The sequence below is a fragment of the Oncorhynchus masou genome, unplaced genomic scaffold (genome assembly GCF_036934945.1).
Source record: "Oncorhynchus masou masou isolate Uvic2021 unplaced genomic scaffold, UVic_Omas_1.1 unplaced_scaffold_1749, whole genome shotgun sequence".
NCBI classification, from domain to species: domain Eukaryota; kingdom Metazoa; phylum Chordata; class Actinopteri; order Salmoniformes; family Salmonidae; genus Oncorhynchus; species Oncorhynchus masou.
This window is the reverse complement of record NW_027007649.1, coordinates 110,155-117,110: the sequence shown is the minus strand read 5'-3', so window position 1 is coordinate 117,110 and position 6,956 is coordinate 110,155. Positions and strand designations below refer to the sequence as shown.

General features: G+C 42.9%; 1 long non-coding RNA gene, 2 other non-coding genes and 1 pseudogene across 3 annotated transcripts; all 4 read left to right on the top strand.

Annotated features, from left to right (window-relative positions):
* The first annotated feature begins 1,138 nt into the window (after positions 1-1,138).
* On the top strand, positions 1,139-3,452 carry LOC135532157 (large ribosomal subunit protein uL23-like; annotated as a pseudogene).
* Positions 3,041-3,112, top strand: LOC135532165 (small nucleolar RNA Z17). Its single transcript, XR_010454310.1, has one exon. It is a non-coding gene; the product is annotated as a small nucleolar RNA Z17 (small nucleolar RNA).
* Positions 3,453-4,567: 1,115 nt separating the features above from the next.
* LOC135532159 (uncharacterized) lies at positions 4,568-5,180 on the top strand. The gene is made up of 2 exons (XR_010454306.1): positions 4,568-4,806; positions 5,122-5,180. It is a non-coding gene; the product is annotated as an uncharacterized LOC135532159 (long non-coding RNA).
* Positions 4,960-5,024, top strand: LOC135532163 (small nucleolar RNA SNORD42). Its single transcript, XR_010454308.1, has one exon. It is a non-coding gene; the product is annotated as a small nucleolar RNA SNORD42 (small nucleolar RNA).
* Positions 5,181-6,956: the final 1,776 nt, after the last annotated feature.

Here is a 6,956-nt window from a genome sequence, read left to right as displayed (position 1 = left end):
AATCAAATTGGTATCATTCGCAAAGATAATGGGAAGTATGGTATAAAACACAGCAGCAAGGTCATTGATATAGATTAGGAATAAATAAGGTCCAACAATCGAACCCTGTGCAGGCCAGTCAAGTTCTTCCACACTGATCTCGACAAACCATTTCTGTATGGACCTCGCTTTGTGCACGTGGGCATTGTTATGCTGAAACAGGAAAGGGCCTTCCCAAACTGTTGCCACAAAGTTGGAAGCACAGAATCTTCTAGAATGTCATTGTATGCTGTTGTGTTAAGATTTCCCTTCACTTGAACTAATGGACCCAAACCATGAAAAACAGCCCCAGACCATTATTCCTCCTCCACCAAACTTTACAGTTTGCATTATGCATTCGGACAGGTGGCGTTCTCCTGGTATCCACCAACCCCAGATTTGTCCGTTGGACTGCCAGATGGTGAAGCGTGATTCATCACTCCAGAGAACGCATTTCCACTTCTCTAGAGTCCAATGGCGGTGAGTGTAACAGTATATTGCTTCCGTCCCTCTCCTCATCCCAGGGAACCTCTGCCTCCCACGAAGAATCGTTACCCACCGCTCCACAAAAGCCGTGGTCCTTGACCACAACTACTGCAAGGTCTCAGAGCAAGTGACGTCACCGATTGAAACTGTATTAGCCGCACCCCGCTAACTAGCTAGCCGGTTACACTGGCAACAATTTAACTGAGCGTTCGTAAATTCGTCAGTTAACGTTATACTGCGCTTTGGAAATCGGAAGTCGATAGCCAGAGTGAATTTACGAACGCAACCTATTGACTTGATTATTCAGGTCATTCTCAAGCTTAGCTATGTGATATCGTCGTTGTGCGTTTTTAATGGGCACTGTTAATGAAGTCGTAAGATGTCTAGCTTGTAATGTGGAGCAAGCTACCAAGAAGTTGCGTAGCAACAGCATCCACTTCCGGTAGACAGGCGAAGCGCTAGTACGCTCAACTGAAAGGATACCGTTCAGTTACTATACATTAATTTTAGTATTTATTATACAGTATATTAGTATGGGTATTAGTACACAGCTAAGGTTTGGACTGTAATATTGTAATATATATTCTGACAAGTACCATGATGCTGTTCGCCAGTCTCGCGAGATAAGAGTGCCGCTGTCTCGCCCCTGTGTTACAGCTGCGGAAACCCCGAGCGCTCGTCCTTTCCCATCATGGCACCGAAGGCGAAGAAGGAAGGTCTGTGAATCCCTACATTGTTTTTGCGTAAATTCACTTAATATGAAGAGCTACACATGATGTTTATACATGTGTATATGTTCTTTACGATCGTTGAAAGTCACAGACGACTTGTAGGTATTTTATCTGTGTCCAAATGTCGTGAAATGTAGGAAGTGGCCACCGACCATGTTTCCATCCAATGTGGCTCTGCTAGTCAGTTCGCTGAAACAAGTTATTTCATTCCGCGTATTAATACCTCCCTTATCTCACCTCATTTGCTCACATCGTATATAGACTTGTTTATACGGTATTATTGACTGTATGTTTGTTTTACTCCATGTGTAACTCTGTGTCGTTGTATGTGTCGAACTGCTTTGCTTTATCTTGGCCAGGTCGCAATTGTAAATGAGAACTTGTTCTCAACTTGCCTACCTGGTTAAATAAAGGTGAAATTAAATAAATAAAAATTAATGACCATTTCTCAAATTCATAAGTTTGAGCTTACGAGAGTGATTGCAGTCCGTATGTGGTGTATGTCATTTTAATTCGTCACGTTGTTTAGTTGGGTCGTGACAGCATGGCCTGTAGTAGCGCCTCGATCACATTGCGTTTTAGTAACCAGAAGTACATTCATTTCCGAAGACCTTTACGTTGGTGTGTTCTGCGTTGTACATACTTTAAACTTATTGAAGGTATGCATCAAATTGCAAGGAATGCTAGCAGACCATTTTTTTGTTTACAGTATTTTTTTCACTTTTTGTTAAATTGTATAAAAAAAGCTAAACATTACACAAAATGCCCCCTTATTCCACCAACACAAAACAGCAGGCTACATGGGAGCACATCTGTCAAAACCCTTCCCTCTCCGACCCATGAACACTCACCCGGTATTAATTTCAATTATTAACAAAAAAACGAAACAAGGACTTTAACATCGATGCTAGAAAATAAATGTTGAATTGCGAAGGTGATGACTCTAACATCAGTAAAGGGTGGGTGCCCGTTACACACATTAAAACATCGTTGGGTGTAGGAAAAGGCAAGGTTTGATAAAGGTTAGAGCATTCTGGTAATATATTCGTCTTGACCCGCCAAATAAGAGAAGTAGGTAAATCCTGCCATGTATCACATTGACCCCAACCTTTTTGAGAAGTGTACTATAGTTCAGATGTCTTTCAGAAGGAGTTTGCAATCCCAGATATGTCTTTCTGAGGTCTCCCAAGAAAACAAAAATTGTCAGCTGCGGGTATTTAGAGCACACTGGACATGTAAAGACTCATTGTTTGTTTACTGCAATGCCTTGCTAATTATTTTTGATATATGGATGGGTCAGATGTTCAACAGTGTTCTGATTTTAGGATGTTAAACTAATCTGCTTTAGTTTATAAACCTTCTCTTAACGCATCTCCTGTCGCGTTGTTCAAGCCTTAACCAAGCTGGAACTTTCTCTCCTGTGTAGCTGTCCCTGCCAAGACCGAGGCCAAGGTGAAGGCCCTGATGGCCAAGAAGGCTGTTCTGAAAGGAGTCCACAGCCAGAGGAAGAAGAAGATTAGAACCTCCCCAACCTTCCGTCGCCCCAAAACCCTGCGCCTCCGCAGACAACCCAAGTACCCCCGGAAGAGTGCCCCTCGCAGGAATAAGTAAGTCATACAAACTCTAAGAATACCAATAGAATGTCATACAAACTAGGAATGCCAATAGAATGGCGTTGGTACAGTACCGACATGCACAAGCCATACATCTGTTTTGAGGATTCCTGTATTTTATTACAACCTTCATTGTAAAAATGGCTGCGAATGAGATTTTATGGTTTAGTCCAGGTTAGTTTCTCTGCTCTGGGTGCAAATGATGGTAACAGCGATCAAAGTATGATATCCCATGATTCCATCCTTATAAACCACTGATGCACCTTAGAGCAACATACCAGTCTTTTTTTAAATGGGGTTCAAATCTAGTGGGTTGGGTTGCAGCGTTAGGTGCACGCTGGGAACGTGATCTCCTATTCCCCCGTCCTTCTCCCTCCCCAGGTTGGACCACTATGCCATCATTAAGTTCCCTGACGACAGAGTCGGCAATGAAGAAGATCGAGGACAACAACACCCTCGTCTTCATCGTAGACGCCAAGGCCAACAAGCATCAGATCAAACACGCGTCAAGAAGCTCTACGACATCGACGTGGCCAAGGTCACACACACTCATCAGGTATGCCACGATCCCTACACCTCTAATCCTAACGACGAGACGCACTGATCAGGTACTTAAAATATAATCCTGACATTATTGAACGAACCCCGATTAGTCCATTACGAGCCTGAAGGTACTAACATCTAACTATTAGTCACTGGGTACTATCCTGGCTGCTGGTCTGACCTGGTCACCTATTACATTAGGTCTGGTCTTAGTTAATGGTTAGTCTATTACAGTAGGTCTGGTCTTAGTTAATGGTTAGTCTATTACAGTAGATGGTCTTAGTTAATGGTTAGTCTATTACAGTAGACGGGCTTAGTTAATGGTTAGTCTATTACAGTAGACGGCCTTAGTTAATGGTTAGTCTATTACAGTAGACGGGCTTAGTTAATGGTTAGTCTATTACAGTAGATGGTCTTAGTTAATGGTTAGTCTATTACAGTAGGTCTGGTCTTAGTTAATGGTTAGTCTATTACAGTAGGTCTGGTCTTAGTTAATGGTTAGTCTATTACAGTAGACGGTCTTAGTTAATGGTTAGTCTATTACAGTAGACTGTCTGAGTTAATGGTTAGTCTATTACAGTAGACGGGCTTAGTTAATGGTTAGTCTATTACAGTAGACTGTCTGAGTTAATGGTTAGTCTATTACAGTAGACGGCCTTAGTTAATGGTTAGTCTATTACAGTAGACGGCCTTAGTTAATGGTTAGTCTATTACAGTAGACGGCCTTAGTTAATGGTTAGTCTATTACAGTAGACGGCCTTAGTTAATGGTTAGTCTATTACAGTAGACGGCCTTAGTTAATGGTTAGTCTATTACAGTAGACGGCCTTAGTTAATGGTTAGTCTATTACAGTAGGTCTGGTCTTAGTTAATGGTTAGTCTATTACAGTAGGTCTGAGTTAATGGTTAGTCTATTACAGTAGGTCTGGTCTTAGTTAATGGTTAGTCTATTACAGTAGGTCTGGTCTTAGTTAATGGTTAGTCTACAGTAGAATGTCTTAGTAAATTATTACAGTAGGTCTTAGTTAATGGTTAGTCTATTACAGTAGGTCTGGTCTTAGTTAATGGTTACACTCTATTACAGTAGAAGGTCTTAGTTAATGGTTAGTCTACAGTAGAATGTCTTAGTAAATTACTAGTAGTAGGTCTTTGGTAATGGTTACACTCTATTACAGTAGAAGGTCTTAGTTAATGGTTACACTCTATTACAGTAGAAGGTCTTAGTTAATGGTTACAGTCTTACATTGTTTTCCCCACTGACTCCTGCTGGAACACATGAGGTCATAATAATATCTTCCACTCTCTCCCTCCTCCTCCACTCTCTCCTCCACTATCCCCCCCCCCAGGCCTGACGGTGAGAAGAAGGCATACGTGCGCCTGGCTCCAGATTACGATGCGTTGGATGTCGCCAACAAGGTGAGCTCTAGAGTGTAGCACCATTGTGACAGAAACGTCTCTGCATCGCAATAGTCTCCAAGACTCCTCTCATGAGGACTGACGCATGTTCACTGTCAGCCAATAGCGTTGGAGACGAGGTGTGGTGTCCAATCGGACTGCAGTAGAGGCTCTGGGCAGATGATGCATGATATAATTTCTGATGAATAATGACAGACTCAAAGGAACCACTGATGCCAGAGACCACCTGCTCTGTGACGCTTTATAAGCGCCCTATGGCGACCTTATAACAGTCCTACGATGCCTGTCTAAAACCTGTCATGTCTTGTGTTTCAGATTGGCATCATCTAAACGGCTGCCGGGGAGATGTACAGAGGAATAAATGTTTATAAAAACGCCCTCGTCTTGTCTGTTATTGGTTGGTTCTCTATTTAACTGTCGGTTAAGAACAAATTCTTATTTACAATGACGGCCGAACACGGACGACGCTGGGTCAATGGGACTCCCAATCACAGCCGGATTCGAACCAGGGACTGTAGTGATGCTTCTTGCACTGACATGCAATGCCTTAGACCACTGCGCCACTCGGGGCCCCAATGATGCTGCTGTTAATCATGCCTCTTCACCTGGACTGCTTTTCCAACAGTCTTGAAGGAGTTCCCACATATGCTGAGCACTTGTTTGCTGCTTTTCCTTCACTCTGCGGTCCAACACCTCCCATAATATGGACTTGGTCTTTTACTAAGTAGGGCTATCTTCTGTATACCGCCCCTACCTTGTCACAACACATCTGATTGGCTCAAATGCATTAAGAAGGAAAGAAATTCCACAAATTAACGTTTAACAAGGCAAAGCTGCTAATTGAAATGCATTCTGGGTTACTACCTCATGAAGCTGGTTGAAAGAATGCCAAGAGTGCAAAGATAAATGGCGGGTTCATATATCATGCTCTGGATAAGAGCGTCTGCTAAATGACTTAAATGTAAATGTAATCATGTAGCTGTTTGTAACAACTGATGGTGTTATGATATACAAGGTAGGGGTGGTATACCGGAGATTTGATAAAAGACCCAAGCCCATATAATGGCAAGAACAGCTCAAATAAGCAAAGAGAAATAACAGTCCATTACTTTAAGACGTGAAAGGTCAGTCAATGTGGAACATTTCAAGAACTTTTTCAAGTGCAGTTGCAAAAACCATCAAGCGCTGTGATGAAGCTGGCTCTCATGAGGACCGTCACAGGAATGGAAGACCCAGAGTTACCTCTGTTACAATGTAGGGGTGGTAGAAGATACCTCTGCTGCAGAGCAAGGCAGTAGTTAATTGTAGCCCAAATAAATGCTTCAGTGTTCAAGTAACACACATTTTAACGTCAGCTGTTCAGAGGAGACTAAATCAGGCTCCTCGGGCTCAGGTTCCTACGAGAGAAAGGGAGAATTAGAGAGCATACACACAGGCCACTGGATAAGACAGGAGAAAGAAGTACTCCAGATATAACAAACTGACCCTAACCCCCCCCCCGACACAAACTACTGCAGCATAAATACTGGAGGCTGAGACAGAACTATTGGTTATACAAACGACGTCAACTTACCAACATTACGACCAGGAATACGTCTTTCCCGAAGCGGAGCCTTTGTTCAGACCCACCCTGGCCATGGGATCTTATCACCGAGGACGACCCAGAACAACGCGGTCGCTGCAGGAGAGGCTGACGGAGCGGCCTACTGGTCAGAGCATATTACTCGTACAAGCATTTCACTCCACTCGCGCTAACATCTGCTAACCATGTGTATGTGACCAATAACATCGCTAACCATGTGTATGTGACCAATAACATCGCTAACCATGTGTATGTGACCAATAACATCTGCTAACCATGTGTATGTGACCAATAACATCTGCTAACCATGTGTATGTGACTAATAACATCTGCTAACCATCAGAACCCATTATTACACATCCTGGACCCGTCCATGTCATCAGAACCCATTATTACACATCCTGGTCCCGTCCATGTCATCAGAACCCATTATTACACATCCTGGACCCGTCCATGTCATCAGAACCCATTATTACACATCCTGGACCCGTCCATGTCATCAGAACCCATTATTACACATCCTGGACCCGTCCATGTCATCAGAACCCATTATTACACATCTTGGACC